General features: G+C 44.8%; 1 protein-coding gene across 6 annotated transcripts in view; it reads right to left on the bottom strand.

Annotated features, from left to right (window-relative positions):
- The window catches only part of LOC137375220 (beta-galactoside alpha-2,6-sialyltransferase 1-like), a 152,586-nt gene extending 129,874 nt beyond the window's left edge, over positions 1 to 22,712 (bottom strand). For 4 of the 6 annotated variants that reach the window (XM_068042052.1, XM_068042044.1, XM_068042055.1 and 1 more), the window contains exon 1: positions 22,554 to 22,712. The gene's annotated coding sequence lies outside the window, so the exon portion shown is untranslated. Of the gene's footprint in view, positions 1 to 10,298; positions 10,717 to 12,523; positions 12,740 to 22,553 lie in introns of those variants that run through there. The other 2 variants (XM_068042047.1, XM_068042046.1) reach the window with 2 other exon arrangements.
- Positions 22,713 to 23,134: the final 422 nt, after the last annotated feature.

Raw genomic sequence — 23,134 nt, 5'->3', positions numbered from 1 at the left:
AAGAGTCAACCACATTGCTGTGGGTCTGGAGTCACATGTAGGCCAGACCAGGTAAGGATGGAAGATTTCCTTCCCTAAATGACATTAGTGAACCAGATGTGTTTTTACAACAATTGGCAATAGTTTCATAGTCACCATCAGACTCGCTTTTTAATTCCAGATTTATTTATTTTTTATTAATTGAATTCAAATTTCACCATCTGCCGTGGTGGGATTCGAACCCATGCCCCAAGAGCATTAGCCTGGCTCTAGATTACTAGTCCAGTGACATTACCACTGCACTACCACCTCCCCAGTCATGCTCAAACCACTGCCACTCTATCAGTGCCCCCACTATGGGATGTCAACCAGACTGCTGTTGTCTATGCTGAGGTGGTGAAGTCTGAAGTTGGGCCTTCTAGGCCCAGAGCTGCTTGAGTGTGTCCTGTTAGGCCATCTTCAGTCTCCCCCAGTGAAAGTCAGTAGCCTTGCACCAGCCATGCTGCAGTCACTGGGGTAGCACTGTGTAGCAGCACTAGGACAGGCACAAAGATGATTTGTTTAGATGGAATGGTTGTTTTGGGGTGTGTCAGGATTGTGGGCAAGAGGCACTGTGATGATCCATAACAGAGGGATGGTAAGATGTGTAACTATGGTACAATGGGGGTCTGGGTTTGTAGTCTTGATAACTGGAGTCGAATGAGGCACTCACGCACAGCCCTTCTGGAAAGCAGACATTCTGGATGCTTCCTCCCTTTCTCTTCCTGAGCTACTTGCCGAATCACTCGTGGCAAGGGCTGAGCCCTCATAATAGCCAGGTTTTGGAGGATACAGCAGAGCACCACGAATTGGGACACCCTAAGTACTGAAGGGCTCTTTCAGAGCAGTCGAAGCAGTAGAACTGTTGCTTCAGTTGTCTGCTTTATAATGTTTCACATGGCAGAATAGCCTTCATCATATGCATGCTGGCCACATGTAGTTGGGTTGCGGAGCAGAGTCAGGAGCCAGCTGCAAAGTGGATAGCGCTCATCACCCAGAAGCCACCCTCTAGTTTGATGTGGTGGCTGAAAGATTGCTGGAACAGTGAACTGGTGCAGAATGAATGTATCATGAGTGCTGCCAGCATACTGGGCATTCAACAACATGATGTGCTGAATGTGGTAGCACACTAACTGCACATTTGGCGAATGATAACCTTTACAGTTGTGGTACATCTCATTATTGAGATGCGGTGCCCACAAAGCCCAATTTGTGCAGTCGATGGTATCCTGCACCATGGGGAAGTCCACTATCCTGGCAAAGCCACATGCACACTCTACCTGCTGCTCTGTTCAGACAGAACACAATGAACGCCCCTCTCCTGGCATAAGGAGCACATAACACCTTTCTGATACAGCAATGGACATTGAACAAGGAGATGTTAACTGTATATTTCTGCTCCAGCCCAGAAGGATTCCAACTTGAAGAAACTCAGGGCCAGTGCCTCGTTTTCAGCCACTGCTAATATCATCCTCACCCTGCTCTAATGTTGCAGATCCAGTTCCAAGAGGTAGCAGACTTCTGTTAGTACCTCCTTCATGAATCACAGATGCACATATTGCTCTTGACTTAGGTGAGTGTAAGAGAAGTGTTCCAGGAAGACCCTAGGAGGATAAGACCTCCTACTGAGAGCCCTTCTCCCTCTACTCCTCCTCCTACCTCTATGAGTAGCTTGTTGTCTTATATGCTGCCTTTGCACCATCTCCCTCATGCTGAACCTAAGGGGTCTGCTACTATAGCAACCATGATGGAGAGCAGTGGTGTGCTCAGAGCCCCTGGAGTCACAACCACTGCTTTCTCCACATGCAGCACCACTTCCCACAGATTTCACGAATTGAAAACATCATCTCAAAACACCCAGCACTTCTACAAACTCAAGATAGAGCCAGTAGAAATCAATTAGCAGCTGATCTGCAAGTTGATGATGATTCTTTTAAATAGCACAGGCGGAGGCAGTGGCGGGAGGGGAGTCCTTCCTGTTGCTGAGCGCATGTTCAGATATATGAGGGTAAGAGAGGGCATTAACTCGAGTAGCAAGGTCCAAAATGGTAGGACAGGCATCAAATCAGTGTTACACGCTGACTGATGTCTGTATACTTCTGCCGGATGTTCTTAATGCCCCTGAGAATGCCCCTTATGAAGATTTTGCGCAGACCACACCAGAAGTGAGCAAAATGAAACTGTGGGCACTACAGAGCAGAATTTTGCGGCCTCAGTTTCCTGCCTGTAAATTTCTGTTGCCCCCATTGTTTTCCAAGTCAAATTTCTTTTGTCAAAAGATCAATTTTGAATTCCAAACTTGGCCACTTACCTTTAAATAGCTGCTGCAGCTCTTGGCATTGCTTCAGACACACACAATCTCTAACCCCTTCATAGTGCCATTTCTCACACGTTTCAGGCTAGATATTAATATTAGCATAGCACACATGATTAGCCAAGCTTATCTCAGGCACATACAAAACACATAGTGTTCTAACTGCCTTCCTAACATTTTCCAACAACATTTTCAGTATTGGGTGTTTATTCTATGTTCTACTCTCCACCCAGTATTCAAGGGAATAGAGTTATACCACCACTTGCAAACTTAAAAAACAACCTTTTGAAAACTTCATTCCTCCTATTTCAATATACTACGGTTATACTGTTCCATTTGATTCACTGAAGAGCAGAAAATTTCACAGCACCTCAAGAACTAGTAGTGTAGCTGCAACGAATGTTGAGTAAAAGGAATTAGCCTGGATTTTCCACTCAGCTGTTATGCTGGTGGAAGTGTGGCACAATATCCCTGACCCCCACTCACAGGAATATGGTCCAGACCATGGAAAATTTTCCGAACTAAAAGTAACATGCAATTTTCCAGGCAGGATCCGCAGCTTCCTGCCAGAGAGTCTGCCTGGCTGTGGCAGGCCTCAGAGGGTCTCAGAGAGTCTAACTAGCTGTGGTGGGCCTCAGAGGGTCTCAGAGAGTCTAACTAGCTGTGGTGGGCCTCCGAGCGTCTCAGAGAGTCTGCCTGGCTGTGGCAGGCCTCAGAGGCCTTGCTGCAGCTTTAACATGGCTGGCAGCCTCTGTGTCACTGGCTTAAAGGGGGGAAAAGTTTAAAATGGTCAAAAAGGATCATCTAAGCCTATTCAACCAGTTACTTGTATGAGATATTTCTGTCATATATATATATAGCATTTCAATGCATGTATGTCTGAATGTATTGTACACCTTTCCTCATCTCCAGTGAAAAATCCCAGCAAAGGGTGTATTCTATAAGCCACCAACTAGTGGGAAAGGAATAGAGGAGCAAATTTGCTGGGCAATTACAGAGAAGTGCAAGAACTATAGAGTAGTGAACATGGAGGTAAGAGGCAGCATGAAAAAAAGCACAGATCCGATCAAATGGGAAAGATAAAAAGAACAGCAAAGGGTGACAAAACAGATTGCAAGAGTTAAAAAAAGGAGTATGAAAAGAAACTTGCAGGTGATATCAAAAACAACATAATTTTCTTTTACGATTATGTTAGGAAAAGGGAGGGTGGTCAGGAGCAAGGTGGACCCCTTGAAAACTAATAACAATATTATCAATGAAAATAAGGAAATGGCAGACACTGAATAATTACTTTGCATCAATATTCACAGTAGAGGAGAGGTCAGCATATCAGACATCCCAAGGTAGCTAATATTGAATTAGAGATGGGGACTCACCAAAATTAACAGAAGCAAAACAACAGTAATGAAGAAAATTATGGCACTAAAGAGTGATAAATCCCAAGGACAAGATGGTTTCCATCCCAGGGTTTTACAGGAGGTAGGTGAAAGTAGACAGTGACATAAAGTGGCATTTACACAGCTATAACCTGATCATTGATGCTCAATTTCAGTTGCGCTCGGGACACTCAGCTCTGGACCTCATTACAGCTTTGGTCCAAACATAGACAGATGAGCTGAATTCCAGAGGCGAGGTAAGACATCAAGGTAGCATTTCATCGATATGACATCAAGGAGCTCTAGCAAAACTGAAGTTACTAGGAATCTGGGAAAAATTTTCCACTGGTTGGAGTCATATCTAGCACAAAGGAAGATGGCTGGCCTCCAACAATCACAACCATTTCAGCCCCAGGATATCAATGCAGGAGTTCCTCAGGGTAGTGTCCTAGGCCCAACCATCTTCAGCTGCCTCATCAATGACCTTCCCTCTATCATTAGGTCAGAAGTGGGGATGTTCATTGATGATTGCACGTTGTCCAGTAGCATTCATGACTCCTGAGATACTGAAGTTGCCTGTGCTTACATGCAACAAGACCTGGACAACATTCAGGCTTGGGCTGGTAAATGGCAAGTAACATTCATGCCACACAAGTGCCAGACAATGACCATCTCCAACAAGAGAGAATCTAACCATCTCCATTTGACCCTCAATGGCATTAGCATCGCTGAATCCCTAACCAACAAGATCGTCTGGGTTACTATTGACCAGAAACTTAACTAAACTGGAGTAGCCATATAAATACTGTGGCTACAAGAGCAGGCCAGAGGCTAGGAATTATGTGGCGAATAACCCACCTCCTGACTCCGCAAAGCCTGTCCACCATCAACAATGCACAAGTCAGAAGTGTGATGGAATACTCTCCACTTGGCTGGATGAGTGCAGCTCCAACAACACTCAAGAAGCTCAACACCATCCAGGAGAAAGCAGCTCACCTGATCAGCACCCCATTCACCATCTCAAACATTCACTTCCTCCACCAGCGATGTACAGTGGCAGCAGTATGTACCATCTACAAGATGCACTGCTGCAGCACCCCAAGGATTCTTCGACAGCAGCTTCCAAATCCGTGACCTCTACCACCTATAAGGACAAGGGCAGCAGACGCATTGGAACACCACCACCTGCAAGTTCCCCTCCAAGCCACACACCATCCTGACTTGGAAATATATCGCTGTTCCTTCACTGTGTCTGGGTCAAAGACCTAAAACTCCCTTCCTATCAGCACTGTGGATGTACCTACACCACATAGACTGCAGCAGTTCAAGAAGACAGCTCACCACCACCTTCTCAAGTGCAATTAGGGATGGGCAACAATGCTGGCCTTAGCCAGCTACGTTCACATCCCATGAAAGAATTAAAAAAAGAGATAGAGAGAAATTGTTCCCATTGGTGAAATAGTCAAGAGCCAGAGGACACCGATATAAGGTAAGTGGCAAAAGAACCAGTGGCAACATGAGGAAAAACCGTTTTACTTAATGACTGGTTTAAAGCTGGAATGTACTGCCTGGGTGTGTGGTGGAGACAGACTCAACTGTGGCTTTCAAAAGGGAATTGGATAAGTACTTGAGGAGAAAAATATTGCAGGGCTATGGGGAAAGGGCAGGGGAGTGGGACTAGCTGATTTGCTCTTGCAGAGAGCTAGCATGGACACAACAGGCCAAATCGCCTCCTTCTGTGCTGTAGCCATTCTATCATGCATTTCAGACGCCCTAACTACAATTTTCCAAAGTTCTCTCGATGCGGGAAAATTGCGCATGTCACTCCACTACTTAAGAAATGTGGGAGAGGGAAACCTGAGCATATAGACCAGTTATCCTCACATTTGTTGTCGGGAAATTACTAGAATCTATAAGTAAAGATAGGGTTATTGAGCATCTTCAAAATTTTCAGCTGATCAGAGAGAGCCAGCATGGCTTTGTAAAGTGCAGATCATGCCTAACGTACACAATTGAATTTTTTGAAGAGTGACTAAAGTAGTCAGCAGAGCAATGTCTATGGATGGTACTTTTCTGAAATTCCAGAAGGCACTTGATAAAGTCCCTCATAAGAGACTGTTAGCGAAAGGTGATGCTTATGAAATTGAAGGCAAGTTATTGACCTGGTTAGGAAATTGGCTGAATAGCAGGAGTCAGAAAGTAGGGATAATGGACTGGAACTGTGGCCGGTATTTTACCCTCGGTGGACGGGAGTCATCCACCGACCGAAAAGTCGGTGGCAATCCTGCCTCCACCTGGCCTGGGGATGCAGACCACATTTTGCAGTTCCCAGGCCCTTAATTGGTCTGAGGTGGGACTTTCACCTCATTGAGGCAGGAAGTCCCGCCTAATGGAGCTGCCAGCCAAGCAGCGGCCAGCAGATCTCTGTCCTAGCCGCGCCACCGGGAGCGGTTGCCACTGCTGGAACTGCAACCCAGCTGAAGATGGAAGATGTTGGGCAGCCCTGGAGAACGGGTAAGTTTTTGGGGCCTCGGCGGGGGCAATCGGTTGGGCCCTGGCAAGGCAGGGGTGGTCCATTGGGGGGACGGTTGTGGGGGTGGGGGGGGGGGGGGTGGTGGTGGTGGGGGTTGCATGTTGTGCTTTGGGGGTGGTTGGGGCTTCGGGGGCAGCCCTCCATCGGGTACGGGGTGCCTGATCAGGAGGGCCCCCCTCAGGCCGTCAGAAAGCCGTCTGCTTTTATCAGGCAGCTTTTCTTAGGCCTGGGCTGCCCGCCAGCTAAGGGTAAAATCCCCATGGCGGCAGGCGGAGGCCCTTAAGTGGCCATTAACTGGCCACTTAAGGGCCTTGATTGGCCTGGGATGGGCAGGTCGTTTCTCGCTGTCGCCACCCAGCATAAAATGGCGGCGGAGGTGGGAGCAGGTTGGGAAGGGCCCCCCCCAAGCCACCTGCTCTATTTTATGCCCCCCACCCCCGCCACCTTCCCGCTTTTTGGCGGGGCATAAAATTCCAGCCCATATTTGGCAGGATGTGACTACTGGTATCCACAAGGATCTGTGATAGGGCCCTAGCTATTAACTATATTAATTAGTGACTTAGCTAATGAAATAGAAAGCCACATAAAATGTATGCCGATGGCACAAAAACTGGCGTCATTGTAAGCATTGTAGATAGAAGCGTAAAATTAGAAAGAGATATTAATAGGTTAAGTGAATGGGCAAAACTGTGCCAAATTGATTTCATTGTAAACAAATGTGAGCTCATCCACTTTGGCCTAAAAAGATTAGAAGAGTATTTTCTAAATGGTGAAAAGCTAGAAGCAGTAGAGATCCAAAGAGACTTCGAGCTGAAGTGCACAGATCATTTAAATGTCATGAACAGGTACAGAAAATAATCAAAATGGCTAATGGAATGCTGGCCTTTATATCTAGAGGACTAACGTACAAGGACTAAACATTATGATGCAGCTATACAAAGCTCTGGTTAAACCACACCTGGAATACTGTGAGCAGTTCTGAACACTACAGCTTAGGAAGGATATATTGAACTCGGAAGGAGTGTGGTAAAGATTTACCAGAATGATACCTGGACTCCAAGAGTTAAATTACTAGGAGAGATTACACAAACTAAGGTTGCATTCTCTGGAATTTAGAAGATTAAGAGATCATTTGATTAAAGATTTCAAGATATTAAGGGGAACAGATAGGGTAGAAAGAGAGGAAATATTTCTGCTGGTTGGGGAGTCTAGGACTAGGCGGCATTGTCTAAAAACTAGAACCAGATCTTTTAGGAGTGAAATTAGGAAACCATGCAAAGAATAGTAAAAGTTTGGAACTTTCTTCTGTGGATGGAAGTTGATACAGTGTCAATTATTAATTTAAAATTGGACAGCAATAGATTTTTGTTACCCAGAAATATTAAAGGACTTGGGGCAAAGGATGTGGGGTTAGGTTGCAGCTCAGCCATGATCTAATTGAATGGCAGAATGGACTCAAGGGGGTAAATGGTCTACTCCTGTTCCTATTTTCCTGCAACAGCTACATCATCCAAACATGTTGCATAAAACTCACTGACACACTATTCTCCCTTGCAGGAGAAGGTAGCACACAACCACACACAGCAGGAACTAACCAGAGGAGAGAGGCACATCTGTATGTTCTAACCCCCATGGAGAAGATGGTGCTGGCCATTATCGAAGGGCCATTGCTGAGGATGTGGTCAGTGCTAGGGCTGAATCCACTGAAGTTGATGGTATCATCATACCTAATCCTCCTTCCCACATCCCACTTCTCCCTGATCCCACAATCTCTTCTAACTTACAAGCTGTAGATCACCATTAACTTTACTCTTGTCCCTTTTTCCTTTTGGATACTCGAGAACTACAAGCTGGCCAGCCAGTGAAGGAAGACCAAGACAGTGATGATGAAGACACACCATTGCTTGATTACACATTCGCAGTCACCAGTTCAGATGTTAACACTGTGCATATCTTACAGAAATCATAGAGGTGGGATCTACAACTGGTGAGATTCAGGCACAAATGCGCTGCAGGCAGGGCACGACCCAAGGTTAGCACAGGTGCCAGCTTGCCAGAGGGCAAGGTCGCACACAAGTTCTGAAAAGAACTCAGGCAACAGCTTTGATGAGCCAGGCTACAGAAAAAGTCTTCTTTTGTTACAGAAAAAGGCTGATGGGTACACACACCAAAGTGCTTGCAGTGTATCACAGCAGTCCAGCAATCTGTCCTCTGACAGATTACTGAGATTGCTGAGGCACCACTCTGGGGTAGCAGCAGTGGCTTTGAGAAGCACAGACCTGCTGTCCTCTCAGGATGGCAGCATTAATGATCCCACTCCTGCCATTGTGCCAGTGCCCTTCATATTGCCTGACAGCCCACCAGCCCAGACTGCTGCCACCTATGCCGAGATGGTGCAATCTGAAGTTGGACCTTCTAAGCCCAGAGCTGCTCGAAGTCATCATCCAAGGCCATCTGTAGTCTCCCCCAGTGAAAGTCATCAGCCTTCCATTAGCTATGCTACAGCCACAAGGGTAGCAATAACTGAGAGCTCTAGGACAGTCAAATACACAGGAACTAAGGTAATGCACAAGGGTGATTAGTTTAACTTTGTATACAATATTTAATTTAAAAATTTGATTTGGAATGTGTCTTACATGTTAGGTTTTATTTTTGCACTATGGCCAAGATGGCAATGTGATGATCAATGACGGAGGGGAGGTGTGGAGTGTGGGATGTGGGGTTAAGGTTACGGTTGTCGCATCTAAATTAATTCTTTGTATACAGCCCAAGCAGAATGTGGTTTTCTAGGTTGCCACCTTCCTTCCAGTTCATCCTCTTCCACCTCCTCATCTTCATCATTCACAAGCCTTTTCCTACTCCTACTCCTCCCTCTTCTAGCAGCTTGTCCTGCTCTGCATGACCCTTGTTCATTCTCTCAGTCATGCTTGATTCCAAGAGGAAGGCTGACTAATGCATTCATGTTTGGGAGCCACTGGTTTGTGCAGAAGCTTTAATTCAGCAAAAAGGACTTCAGCAGCTACCACACCACTTCATGTAGTCATTTGAAACTTGAAACAACTATGGAAAGTACCAAAAACGTGTAGAATTGTAACAACAGCCAGAAGATAGCAACCTGTAAGTAGTCTATGATCCCTTTAAATAGTGCTGGTGGAAGGGGTCTTTCATGCGGCTCAACATTTGTTCAGTTGTGTGAGGTTAAGAGTGGGCATTGGCTAGAACATGAAGCACTGTTTCCTTTAATTTCACTTTGCATGTGTGGCTTATTCATTGCACTATGCAATACCTTTAATATTGTTGCACAAGCGTGCATCTTAAAGGGGGCATTGGTTGTGTGTGCCCTATTTGTTCCCTGCATGGTATGTTCCAGATTGCTATGCGACCTTGCACCCTTGCAGCTGAGAGGGAACATTGATGTGGTACTCCAAAATGGCATAGCTAGCATCAAATCAGCATTGCAGGCTGATTGACATCATACTTTGCCTGCTCTGCATACTTCTGGCAGATGTTAAGTGCACGCGCATGAACCCATTCGCCAAGATGCCATCCAGCATGCTTTGTGTCAGAAATGTGTGCGCATGCCACATACGCCATTTTGGAATCCCAAGGCCATTCATAATGCCCAGAAAACAGGTGCGACTGAATTCAATTTCACACCCCTGATCTCTGCTGGTGTGGAGATGATGTTTGTCTACTTATCTCTAGCAATACCCTAATAGAAACTCTTTTGTGGGCATTGGAACCATAATTTCAACAGGATAGACTTTCACTCACCTCAAAAGTACTCAGTGTTACAAGGAAAGACAGTCACCCTAACCATTAGTCGTTTAGGTCTGGAATTTACTTCACAAGAAAAATACAAAAGAATCAGGACTACAAAGGTGGCACCTCAATGCAGGCACCTACCTATATATACAAATCTTACTTAAAATAGTACAATTCATTGCATTTCAAGACAAATCAAATCTGCAGCTCTTGAGTAGACATTTCATAAAGGCAAAACAGAATTTACTGCTTTAATGCTTATGGGAATATACTTTCATTGCAAAGTGCTTACCATTTGTGTGCTGCACGTCCTTAACCTCTTCTAGCCTCCTTCCTTTGAAAATTAATCCTCAGTTGAAAGGATTCTCTATGGACCCCCGAAGAAAAACATTGCATTGCAGGGAAAGCAAAGCTGATGTGCTTCACTGACGTCAGTCAATGGGATCCTCACTGGAGTTCACAAGCTCGCGCATAATGGCTTGCACAGAAATATTCCTTTTAACACAACGATTGCAAGCAGCCTTCTTATCTCTCCCACGGTTTGCAGACAGTTTTTGTTTCCCCAGACCTGTCCTTGTACAAGATCATTTCATCATCAAATAGTATCGTCTGTTTATCCCGTCAATACAATAGATTGCAAAGGTGCTTTGGACATAATGCAGTACATTTTCAACATGCCACTGTGTCTGTTACAGATCGGCTGCTCATTAGATTGATTTCCACTGAAATCAACACTTTCTACAATCGCAGATGACTCATAACCCCGGTTTCACACCCAGGCATTAAGTTGAAATTCTACCCCCAATATGTTAACCGTCGCAACAGTCTGTCTCTCTTTAGCTCAAGGATCCAGAAACGTACTGGGAATTCCAGTATGGTTTATTTAAATAAGCTGTACTGCATTTGGAAGCTGCCATAAGATGCAGAACCTGTAGCTGCCTGAAAATTGACAGACTGATCTCTCTGCCAAAAACTTTATCCACGACTGACTCAAAATCTCACAAAGGCTTCACTTTCAGCTATGCTATTGTTCAAGTGGGGTCATTGGAGAGTTCTTCCACTCAAAGCTCTCAGAATCCCCATGGCAACTAATGTTGGAAGAAGTTCGAGCCTCTGGTGAATTCTCCAACGCTACACCTGGGCAAGGGCTTGAGGGGTGGGAGGGAGGCAAAAGAAGCCAGCATTCTTGCTCTTGATCTCTCCTCCAGTGAGCTCAGGTAGAAGCTGTCCATATGTAAATATAATAAGGAGCACAAGAACAGGTGCTCCCTTCCTCCTCCCTCTCACTGCTGTTTTAATTCAAAGGCTTGCCAACAGCTACGCACACGAATGAGGAATGGTCACTTGGGAAAGTACCTGGAGCACAACTTGAAGACATTCCTAGCATGAAACATTGCCTCAGGAGGGATTTTTGTTTTTAAAAAGCTTTGGCGTAGTCTTTTGGTACTCACTTCCTCACCTCACACATGAAGAATGGCATTTGAGTGAGGTACTGGAGGACTGTGGAGCCCTCAACCCCAACATGACTCACTGACTTCAGGAAAAGAGAGAAATGTTACAGGATTCTTTTTCTCTCTGACATTGTATGTAAAATTGCAAGTAGTACTACTTTTGCTATCACACATCAAAAAGTAGTGTAAACTGTTGGCACATTAGCTATTGGCAGTAATGTCACAGCAAAATATAAATTTGAACTGGTAATTTGAGCAAGTCAAATGTAAAAAAGCAATAAATGAGCTCAGTACCTTAAGATGTGCCAGCAGTAAAAGGCGTGTCTGCACAAAAAACCTGACCCGGCCCTGACAGAATCACATCCGGCCTAGCCCGAGTCCTTCCATTTTTTACCTTCATCCAACCCAATCATCAGTTAACTTACCTTCCATTTTCCACTTTGTTGCTGATCTGCACAAGCTTAAAATAACTGTAACAAAACCACCTTTCTAGTCCAAAAATTAAATTAACAGTTACCTGTGATAGAGCATGTCTGACCCGACCCAGCCCGAGCCCGAATGCCGGACCTGGAAGTGCAACTCGCCCCGACCCGACCCAAACCTAACACATGTGGTCGGGTCCCATCGGGTTTGAGTCGAGTAGAAGGCCTTTAACCAGCAGTCCTAAAATTAATAACTAAAACAATTGTACGACAAAATTCACTGCTTAGTCAAAAACAAAGTACAATATGAACAGATCTGGGGGCGAGAGGGTGACTGGGATATAAGACAGTTCTATCTACTATTTTGGCTATCTAGTAACTGGATTCTTTTTTGCATTATTGTAGCCATATCACATATTTTAGCAGGTCTTTGTAAAGTAACACTCGAGGTCTCCATCACAAAGTTGCCTATTTCACTTGTTAAAGTAAACGTAAGGCATGGAGTAAGTACTTAAAAGAAGGGCTTGATTGAAAGGGAAGAGTATACAGAATAGTTCTTCATTCCATGTTGTACAGTATTTCATTATAATATCGTAGTGCCTGTGAAACTCAAATGAAAGAATTAAATGAAGGAATTAAATTACCTTGTGTTAAAGTGCTATCTGCCACTGCTCCAGATCTCTGTTTTGAGATGCCTTTACCTCCTAATGAGCTTACATATTCAGTTTCAAATGTTCCTGGGATATAGAGTTCAGCAGACAGAGAGCTCAGTAGTTGCACAGACTACGCAGTTTCTGTTTTCTCCGTCAATTCAAAAAGGCAAAACAAAGAAGCATTGTCTCCTGTGAACTGATTGAACGATAAAAACCGACTGGTGTTGTAAGTACTGTCATTTACCTCCCCAGTCACACCCCTAGCAGATCATGACCTCATGTCTCCTTCTATCAGCATCATGATGTGCACCACCCGAAAGCAGAATACCTTTCTGCAATGCGCAGTGCATTTACTGGCACAGTACAGGTTGCTCAGTCAGTTTATTTCTCCCTACAAGGCCAGGCCGGGCAGGAGTTCCATGCACATTGAAATATACCAGGTTACAGCTCCAGAAGCAAATTGATGGTGTATTAAAAAAATGCTTAAATTGGAAAAAGGAACTGATTTAAAGGCCTATATCAATATTCTCAAACTTAAAAATCAATGGGCCAGAATTTGTTGCCAAAGTAATGGCAAGTTTAATGTGTAAATCGTATAAAAACTTCTGGCAAGGAAGAAATACCCCGTGAATTGCAAATCACCATAAGTTACTGGATAATTCACATCGTGACAACGGGCAGCTCACCCCATGCGTTTTAAGATATTGCTGCATTTGCACATTAATTGTCCATTAAACTCGCTGCATAAAGGACTGAAAATTAGCAGCAGAAGTACCTTTTTAATGAATAGGTTAAACACGGTAAGAACAAAAGAACAAAGAACAAAGAACAGTACAGCACAGGAACAGGCCATTCGGTCCTCCAAGCCTGCGCCGATCTTGATGCCTGTCTAAACTAACACCTTCTGCACTTCCGGGGCCCATATCCCTCTATTCCCTTCCTATTCATATATTTGTCAAGATGTCTCTTAAACGTCGATATCGTATCTGCTTCCACCACCTCCCCTGGCAGCAAGTTCCAGGCACTCACCACCCTCTGTGTAAAAAACTTGCCTTGCACATCCCCTCTAAACTTTACCCCTCGCACCTTAAACCTATGTCCCCTAGTAACTGACTCTTCCACTCTGGGAAAAAGCTTCTGACTATCCACTCTGTCCATGCCGCTCATAACTTTGTAAACCGCTATCATGTCGCCCCTCCACCTCCGTCGTTCCAGTGAAAACAATCCGAGTTTTTCCAACCTCTCCTCATAGCTAATGCCCTCCAGACCAGGCCACATCCTGGTAAACCTCCTCTGTACCCTCTTCAAAGCCTCCACGTCCTTCTGGTAGTGTGGCGACCAGAATTGCACGCAATATTCTAAGTGTGGCCTAACTAAGGTTCTGTACAGCTGCAACATGACTTGCCAATTTTTATACTCTATGCCCCGACCGATGAAGGCAAGCATGCTGAATGCCTTCTTGACTACCTTATCCACCTGCGTTGCCACTTTCAGTGACCTGTGGACCTGTACGCCCAGATCTCTCTGCCTGTCAATACTCCTAAGGGTTCTGCCATTTACTGTATACCTCCCACCTGCATTAGACCTTCCAAAATGCATTACCTCACATTTGTCCGGATTAAACTCCATCTGCCATTTCTCCGCCCAAGTCTCCAACCGATCTATATCCTGCTGTATCCTCTGACAATCCTCATCATTATCTGCAACTCCACCAACCTTTGTGTCTTCCGCAAACTTACTAATCAGACCAGCTACATTTTCCTCCAAATCATTTATATATACTACAAACAGCAAAGGTCCCAGCACTGATCCCTGCGGAACACCACTAGTCACATCCCTCCATTCAGAAAAACACCCATCCACTGTTACCCTCTGTCTTCTGTGACTGAGCCAGTTCTGTATCCATCTTGCCAGCTCACCTCTGATCCCGTGTGACTTCACCTTTTGCACCAGTCTGCCATGCGGGACCTTGTCAAAGGCTTTACTAAAGTCCATATAATCTCAGTGGCCTAAAAAGGGAATAATTGAAATTGTGGAGTCTAATTTCTGCAAGTCATAAATTCTTTCTAGAGGTTCTTAAGATGTACTCTCGCCACTCGTCACATGATCGTGGTGGGCCAGCCAACTATCATAATAAAGGTGTGGTTTCCATCCAATTACGCAATGGGGTGGGCTCCGAGGCCCTGTTTCTATTGATGCCTTTGAGTGATTTACACTTTGCTGATCACTGCTGACTCCTGGACCACCCCCACACCCCTGCCCCCAGAGAAGGATGGTGCGCTATGGCAGAGGCAAGACACTGGGTGACCCCACGATTTAGCGATGCCTCCCTTGAGATTCTCCTCCAGGCTGCAAGGGAAAGGTGGGAGGTCCTCTTCCACAGGAATGGCAAGAAGAGATCCTCTGGGTTGACCAAGCAAGCCTGGATGGAGATCACAAATCCATGGGATCACCTTCCGAACATGGGTGCAGTACAGGAAGAGAGTCAACGACCTTCTTCGTTCTGCCAAAGTGAGTGCTCCACACCTCTCCACTTTGGAGTTTGCATGTGGCTACGTGAGAGGCAGCGCAACACGGGAAGGGAGGCACCACAAAAGATCTGGAAAAGGGGATTAAACATCACCACATCCTGCCAGATGCATGGCTGCATCTTGGCAACAGGCCACCTTCTTTCACAGCTCACCCCCATTACCTCTTCAGAGAGCGGATGTGTGGAAACCCCAGCAGGGGATGAGGGGCTGGCAAGAGCAGAACTGTTATCCTGCTCTTCCTTTGAAGTATTAATATCACTGTCTTTCCACTTGCAGGTCAAGTGAGCCCATAACAACATGGAGGCCTCCAGGACTGGCAGAGGAATTCCAGATATACGGCCTCTGTCGATGGCTGAGGAGGAGGTACTGGAGTTATCAGGAACCCAATGTGGCCACTCAATAGTGGATGGTGAGACTGGAGTCTCCGCACAACAGAGTGAGGATAGTCTTCATTCGACATCCAACACGCAACTGGAGACCCACATCACATATGATTGGTATGACGAGATCTGCATAGCCTAACCCACTTGTGTTCTCTCATGAAGGTCAGCATCTGCAGGAGACTCCAACTGAAGGGGGAAAGCAGTCAACCTCTGAGGAGGAGCAGTCAGAGGATGCACCATCACGTGACACTCCTGCACCTTCCACAAGTGCAGATACTTTCACCTTGGTCTTTTTCCCCTCAGCTTTAGAATCAGGGTCACAAGTTGATGACAGTACTGCACTTGCGCCCAAGCTGCTGGCTGAGGCTGAGACAGCTGAGGCCACTAACAGTCGGAGGAGTGTGGGTGGCCAGGCCCATGCTGAGTCCCAGGCTGATGACAAGCCTTGGTGTTGACAGCACAGGGCATGCCAGAGTTGAGAGAGAGGAGTAAAGTAACAACTGGCGGAGATGCCAGAGGCCATGCATGGCCATGAATGGACAATGAAGGAGTCCATCCATGCTATGAGTGCTGCTAAGTCTCAGGCATGTGAGCGCATGGCTTCCTCCATCAAGAGGTTGGCTACACTCATGGAGAGCCAGATTCCACAATTGTGCATAGATCTGTACACCATCACCTTGGCCATGAGCTCAACACAGCAGGATGAGGTGCCTCAAGTTTTCTTTAAGTCCTCATCCGTCTCTCGTCAGCAGGGAGGTTCAAGTGAGCCTTGAAAGGAAGGAGGAGGGGCTGACCTCCATAGCTAAGGGCTCCCCTCAGGTGCTCTGATTGTGGCCAGCAGATACTCAGCCCCTCTCTCAGTGAACCCAGCTCCAGTAGCTGCTATGCCTGAGGAGAGCCCTGCAGATATGGAGGAAACCCTGAGGCAGCTGGACCCTCCAGGCCTCAGGCAGCCCGAGGACCTGCAAACATCATCCCAGGACAAGGGACGGCCTGATCAGCAGCCCACCTCCAGCCCAGCTGCTAGCGCATGGGTCACACTGCACAGAAGCACAAGAAAACATATAAAGAAAAAAGTCAGTTATGTGGTCTGGTCCAGTCTACACCTTCTCCTTTGTTATCTCTTGCCCCAGCCCCACCTCACTTGCTTATAACCTGTGACTTTTCTAATATTTGTCAGTTCCGAAGAAGGGTCACTGACCCGAAACGTTAACTCTGCTTCTCTTTTCACAGATGCTGCCAGACCTGCTGAGTGGTTCCAGCATTTCTTGTTTTTATTTGGGGTTTTGGGGGTGTTTGACATTTGCCAATTGTATTGTGTTTTATTGTTATTGCAGTTCACATTCATTATTGAAAAATACTTATACTTTCATGACTTAATTGTGGGATCCTGACTTCCCCCTTTCGCCCTCATTGGTTGCCAGTGTAACCATAGCCCTCCTTTGGTAAACATCTCCGACGTGCCCCCGAGCATGGTTAAGCTGGGCACAGAGTCCAAATGGAAAGGAGCGGACAGACTGAATGCATTGAGATGAGTCTTTATTGAGTTTCGCTCTGAGAGGCCATCGTGGTGGCTGGAAGTGGGTAATTATGTGATTGTTTCTTGTCTCCCTGGCCCATTGCTCAACGTTCCTGGCATCTGGTAAAAACAGCTTCAAGATCCAGTGCTGCCTGCAAATCATCCTCCTCTGCATCCTCCTTGTCAGTTGAGGACTAACGTTCAATCATGTCCTCTTCATGCAAGGCCTCCCCACTCTGCAGTGCTAGATAGTGCAGAGCACAGCAGACCAGCACAAATGCGAGACTCTCACTGGGGCATACTGCAGGGCACCCCCAGATCGATACAGGTAATAGAATCTCATCTTCAGCAGCCCAAAGATCACTTGGGTGGAGCCGTAGCAGAGTTTGTACCTCTCCTCTGCTGCAGTGCGAGGGTTCCTCACAGGCGTCAGTAGCCATGATCTTCAGTGGGTAGCCCTTGTCCCCAAGAATCCATCCCTGAAGGCGAGTCAGGGGCCTGAAAAGCTGCGGCACCTGTGACTACCTAAGTATGTAGGCATTGAGGCTGCTTCCTAGGATGCGGGCACACTCCTGCAAGAAGCACGTTCGGTGATCACAGACCAGTTGAATGTTGATGGAATGGAAGTCCTTCCTGTTGATGAAGGCGGCTGGCTGGTCCATTGGAGCCTTGATGGCCACATGCATGCAGTCAATCACACCTGGGGAATCCAGCAATGGCCCCAAATCTGATTGCCCTTTCTGCCTGACTGTCGTGGTTGGTCCAGTAGTGCACATCGTCACTGGCCCTCTTGAACAGTACATTAGATTAGAGAGATGCAGCACTGAAACAGGCCCTTCGGCCCACCGAGTCTGTGCCGAACATCAACCACCCAGTTATACTAATCCTACACTAATCCCATATTCCTACCAAACATCCCCACCTGTCCCTGATTTCCCTACCACCTACCTATACTAGTGACAATTTATAATGGCCAATTTACCTATCAACCTGCAAGTCTTTTGGCTTGTGGGAGGAAACCGGAGCACCCGGAGAAAACCCACGCAGACACAGGGAGAACTTGCAAACTCCACACAGGCAGTACCCAGAATCGAACCCGGGTCCCTGGAGCTGTGAGGCTGCGGTGCTAACCACTGCGCCACTGTGCCGCCCTCGTCACCTCTTTGATGTAGTGGTGGGCTGCTGCCTGGAAGACACTACACAAGTCCCTGGAAATATCCAGACGCGTAAAAGTTAAGTGCCACTGGCATAGGGTGATCACCAAATCCCATAGGTCTCAACTTGTCCTGCAGCAGGGCGCACTTGTTAGTGACAGAAAGCCGCCGTCTTCGCTGACAATGTCGCTTGGATATTTGGAGGTAGCTGAGTCGAGTGTGGTACACTCTATGGCGCAGATGGGCCCTTCTTCGATTGGCCGACCACTACTGCTCTCGTTGTGGAGCTTCCCGAGCAGGTGCAGCTACCTCCAGGCCCTCCCTTCATCGGAGGCGTTGCATCATGCCATTGGGATCCACAAAGACAGGGTGTATCAGACACATACCCGCTGATCAGTAGGCTTCCTGAGCATTGCCCTTGCAGAGACAAAGTTATCTTTGGCAACATTGCCTTTGCTACTCTTCTCGGCCGATGCGTTAATGGCCCTCAGTGCCCACTCCTGCTGAGAGCCAACCTTCTCACCCAATAGTATGGCCACCCAACCCATCATCCAAGACAAGCCCACCTGGTCCTGCCACCCGACACCAACCCCACCCAGCCCTGCCAACCAAGACAAACCCACCAGGTCCTGCCACCCGAGACCAAGCTCACCCGGGTACTGCCACTGAGACCAAACTCACTCAGTCCTGCCAACTTAGACCAAGCCCACCTGATCCTGCCACCCGACACCAAGCTCACCTGGGTATTGTCACCCGAGACCAAGCCCGCCCATATTGCCATCCAAGACCAAGTCCACCATGCAGAGCACACAGCACTACAGGCCAACAATGGCCTCCGCTCCCCCACTTCCCCTATCCTGTGCTCAATATGGCTGCCTTTCAGTCGCGGCACTGAAGCTGTCACCTATTAACAGCCAAGGATCTGAAGTCATTTAAGGGCCGCCCACCGTCCACTTCATTCCACACCTTCCATTGAATCACTATTAATTGCATGCAAATGTATTATAACTATCTGTTCAGCAATTCACGTGACAGTCCCATAGCATCAGGGTGGCACTGCGGCCTCGGACTTTTCTCACCGCTGACTAAATCCAGAACCGACATCATGATGCCAGATTCCTGGGCAGACATATCTGCACTATTCAACGACACCACCCCCACCTTCATTCCCACTCCAAATGGCCTCACTAAATCCAGCCCAATGTTTCAGGGAAAGACTGATCACAGCCATTAACTGACAAAGAATTCTCATGCAAAAACTTAATCCTTCACTTTTCAGACATTGATGGGTCACCTCTGTATCCAATATTTTCTGTTTATTATTTGCATATGTGATTATTTTGTCCTATATAGTACAATTGCTCAGGTCTTCTGTCTCTGGCTAGCATTATTCTGGCCTTGTACAATCCTGACTTTTAAAAAAAATTAATAACATCCCACAAAGCTGAAGGGTTCACTGCGGTTGTACAAAAGCTACATTTTCCATGTGCTTTCCTGTCAGTTGATATTCCCCCTGGTGACTTGCCTCTTCTAAAACCAACTAAATCATTCAAAGAGAGAGAGAGATATCCCTGAGGCTATCTGTTTCATGCAGTCCAATCAGAACAGCTTTTTACAAAAAGTGTAATGATATTTAATCACGCATAGACAGAGATTAAACTTTTACATTCAACAGGATTTTGCTAAACAACGATTATTTTTAGTTTCCCAAAATATTTCGTTGCAATATGTTCTCATGCTATTGAAATAAACCCATGATGCTATTATATTAAGCAGAGCGGAAACGGATTCCACACTACAACTTAACAAAGCAACAACACTTTTTCAAATTTCCTTGTCCAGTTGAAGCAAAAGAAAATGTATTGAAGTACAGGAATCAAAAAAGTCTGCACTAATCATTAGCATTTGTTAGTACTTGATCAAACAGTCTAAATTACTTCATTATAAAACAGATCAGAGATCAAAGGAGAAACCTGGAGGCAGGAAACAGTTAAGAACTAAATTAGATGTCAATGTAAATGAAAGACAGCCTGGAGAAGCATTCTCCCCTCTTTTTTCGAAAGGAGGCAGACTGATAGAAAGATGGCACATTATGCTCACCATGAGCAAAGTTGCCTCTTGTCATCTTCTGAGGATAAAGGTTAAGACATAGTTCAAAGGTAAATTTGAAAGGAAATCATATTGACCAGACAAAGTTGAGGTTCTCCTTTTAAACAAAAAACAGAAGTACAACGATCTATTTCCGCAATTAGCGCCTGCTGACGAAATTATGGGAATTTGTAGCTTTGAAATGTATGATTTCAGAGAAAACCAGATGTTAATTTGAGAGAAATGTCTCAAAGAAAGACAGGGGTTCTCCAGAACTTCAGCCCATAAGTCTCCATGAATTATACAGGGACTAAACCATAGGAATTGTGAGGAATTTCAGTATTAGCATTGTAATTCAGAATAAACACTTTAACTTTATATGTAATTGTTAATGATAGAGTTTTGCCTTGTATCATAAGGTTATATAGTGTTAACTAAATAATTGCAATGGCCAGCTGCTGATTATACTCCCTGGGGAGAGAGATAAGCAGGATCACCTTGGGGTCAAGGTGGCTCTAAGTTAACAAAGCTGGCAACGGAAGTTCAAAACCAACTCAACCCTCTGTGGCAGATTCAGTAACTTGGATCAGGCAGGTCCACAGTACTCTGTCAATAATCGACTGGCTTAGTTTGGAACACTAATAGAACCTGGAGGCATAATGTGTCATTGGGGGTTTCAATTATTCCTACTTATTTCAGAATAGCTGCAAGCCAATACCAGATGGATTTGGATAGTGTTAACTGCACTTCTTTACTTAGTTAAACTCCACAAGTACACTTACACACATTTGGGTGTCCCAAATCATCAGCTCCCTCAACTTGCACCTATGCTTACAACACTGCAGCAACCTGACTGCAAGATCTGGACCTGCATCTCAGTCTCAATCTATATTAGTACTGAACTTTCCTTATTGGTCCTGCACCTTCATTTATGCTGTGGAACAGAATAGGAGGAGGAGGGGATTTTTCCTTATGCAACTAAAACATCCTTCTCAATAGGTTGCTGAAGATTAAAACATAGTTCAGTGTAATGCAATTCCCATTCATTGAGGATCACAACCAATGCCAAATAGACTTGATAAACCAAATAACAAGATAACCAAAAGTCCTCCTTTTGCTACTGCACACCATATGCAACAGTTACAGAAAGCATCAACAAACCCATTCAAGTACTGAAATAACTCACAGCTAAGTACAAATAATATGCACAGTATATACTGAGTATGTTATGTGTAATAAACAAACAGCAGGAGTGTGCAGGGGCTCAAAAGAAAAGTCAGGGATGAGAAAAGAGCATTGGACATCGCGACGCTCATTGCTCAGAAAACATTAACATTTCTGTCCATATATTTTGTAATAGCTTCAAGTAATTATTCCTGCATTATGTAGGAATATTACTTTTTATAATTTAAGCAAAAGAACATTGGATGTCCACTTCCTTCCATATCTTTAAATATTTTCTTCAAATGTACAATAAGCATAGCAACAGTCATACCCATATTTGTCTGCACATTTTTTTCATTCCTGATTATAAAAATGACCTTTGTGGCATGTTGAATATAGGAACATAGTGATCTAAACACTTATCGGAACACTAATCACACAAAGTGATCTAAAAATGCATTTGAGGTTTATTTGGAGAAAGTGAAGTGAAGTTTATTATGCTTTTCACCAGCTGCAATGCACAGTGCATGAAAATAAAGTAATAGAATTAATGAGCTACAAACTGCACATAGTAAAACTAAATCAGCATGAAGCAAATGGAATGTTTTAAAAAATTTGATGAAAAATTTTAAAAGCATTTACAAATAGAATAAATTATGGATAGAACCAAGCACTATACAGTTCAATTATAAATTACAGGGCCAGCATTTGCTGAAAAAAATAACAGTGTGTGAACAATGCACTCCATTATAAATGTGCGAATCGTCCAGCAACTTAGGGTGAGAAAGAGATACCCCATGAATTGTACTTCACGGGAATGGCATCCCACAGTTAACCTCCTCATGAGTTTCATGAAGTAGCTGCAGTTGAACATTAATCAGCCATTAAGCTTGCTGCAGAAATTTAATGGTGTAATTACCCTTTTAATGACAAGATAATTATTAACGACTGCCAATCAACTACTCTGGGTCAGAAAGTAAACAATTACAATTGTGAAATCTCATACCTTCTAGTAATGAATTGCTATTGGAGAGTTTAAGAATGCCAAATATTAAATTAAACATTTCTTTTCTTACTGTTCCTTTCTGCCTCTTCATTCTCTCTCTATTAATCCAATCTTTCTTTCCCTCTTTTTATCTCCCTGTATATGATTTGACATTAAATTCACCAACTCTAATTTACCTTCCTTCTCAATTCTTCTTCTGTTTATTTATCAATCCTTTAATCTGATTGGTTGAGGAGATAGACTATTTGTCCATTGTTCACCAAGGTCCCAGATACCAAGATGTCCTTGATGTGCTGCTATCAGCTCACTGTTCAAGTAACTTGCAGATCAAAAAATATTCAACTGAAGAGTGCAGGAAAAAGTTTAGCTGACTGAGGATGTCATGTGGTGCACCACTTCAGCAAATGTGAGACATTAGCTACCTCTTGTTAATCAGTTTGCAGATCACGACATGATTAAATCAAGAATCAACTGCAGGAAGTATCTCAGACATTGATACACACTGTGACAGTTATTAACCTAAAAACAAACATATGATTGCTACACAAACATCGATAGAATATATGTTTTTAATAGATGCATAAGTGTGTTTTTCAGACAGAAATCTGATATTGAAATTTTTTAACTTTTGCTTTCAGAGATTGACACTACCTGAACTCTTTCTAAAATTGCTGCTTTGTAATCATGCTTGTGTTATATTATTTTCTTGGAAATACATGAGCCAATGATTATTACTAATGCATTATTATATTGAGAG

The sequence above is a fragment of the Heterodontus francisci genome, chromosome 11, assembly GCF_036365525.1.
Source record: "Heterodontus francisci isolate sHetFra1 chromosome 11, sHetFra1.hap1, whole genome shotgun sequence".
Classification (NCBI taxonomy): Eukaryota; Metazoa; Chordata; class Chondrichthyes; order Heterodontiformes; family Heterodontidae; genus Heterodontus; species Heterodontus francisci.
This window is presented reverse-complemented; position numbering and strand designations above follow the sequence as displayed.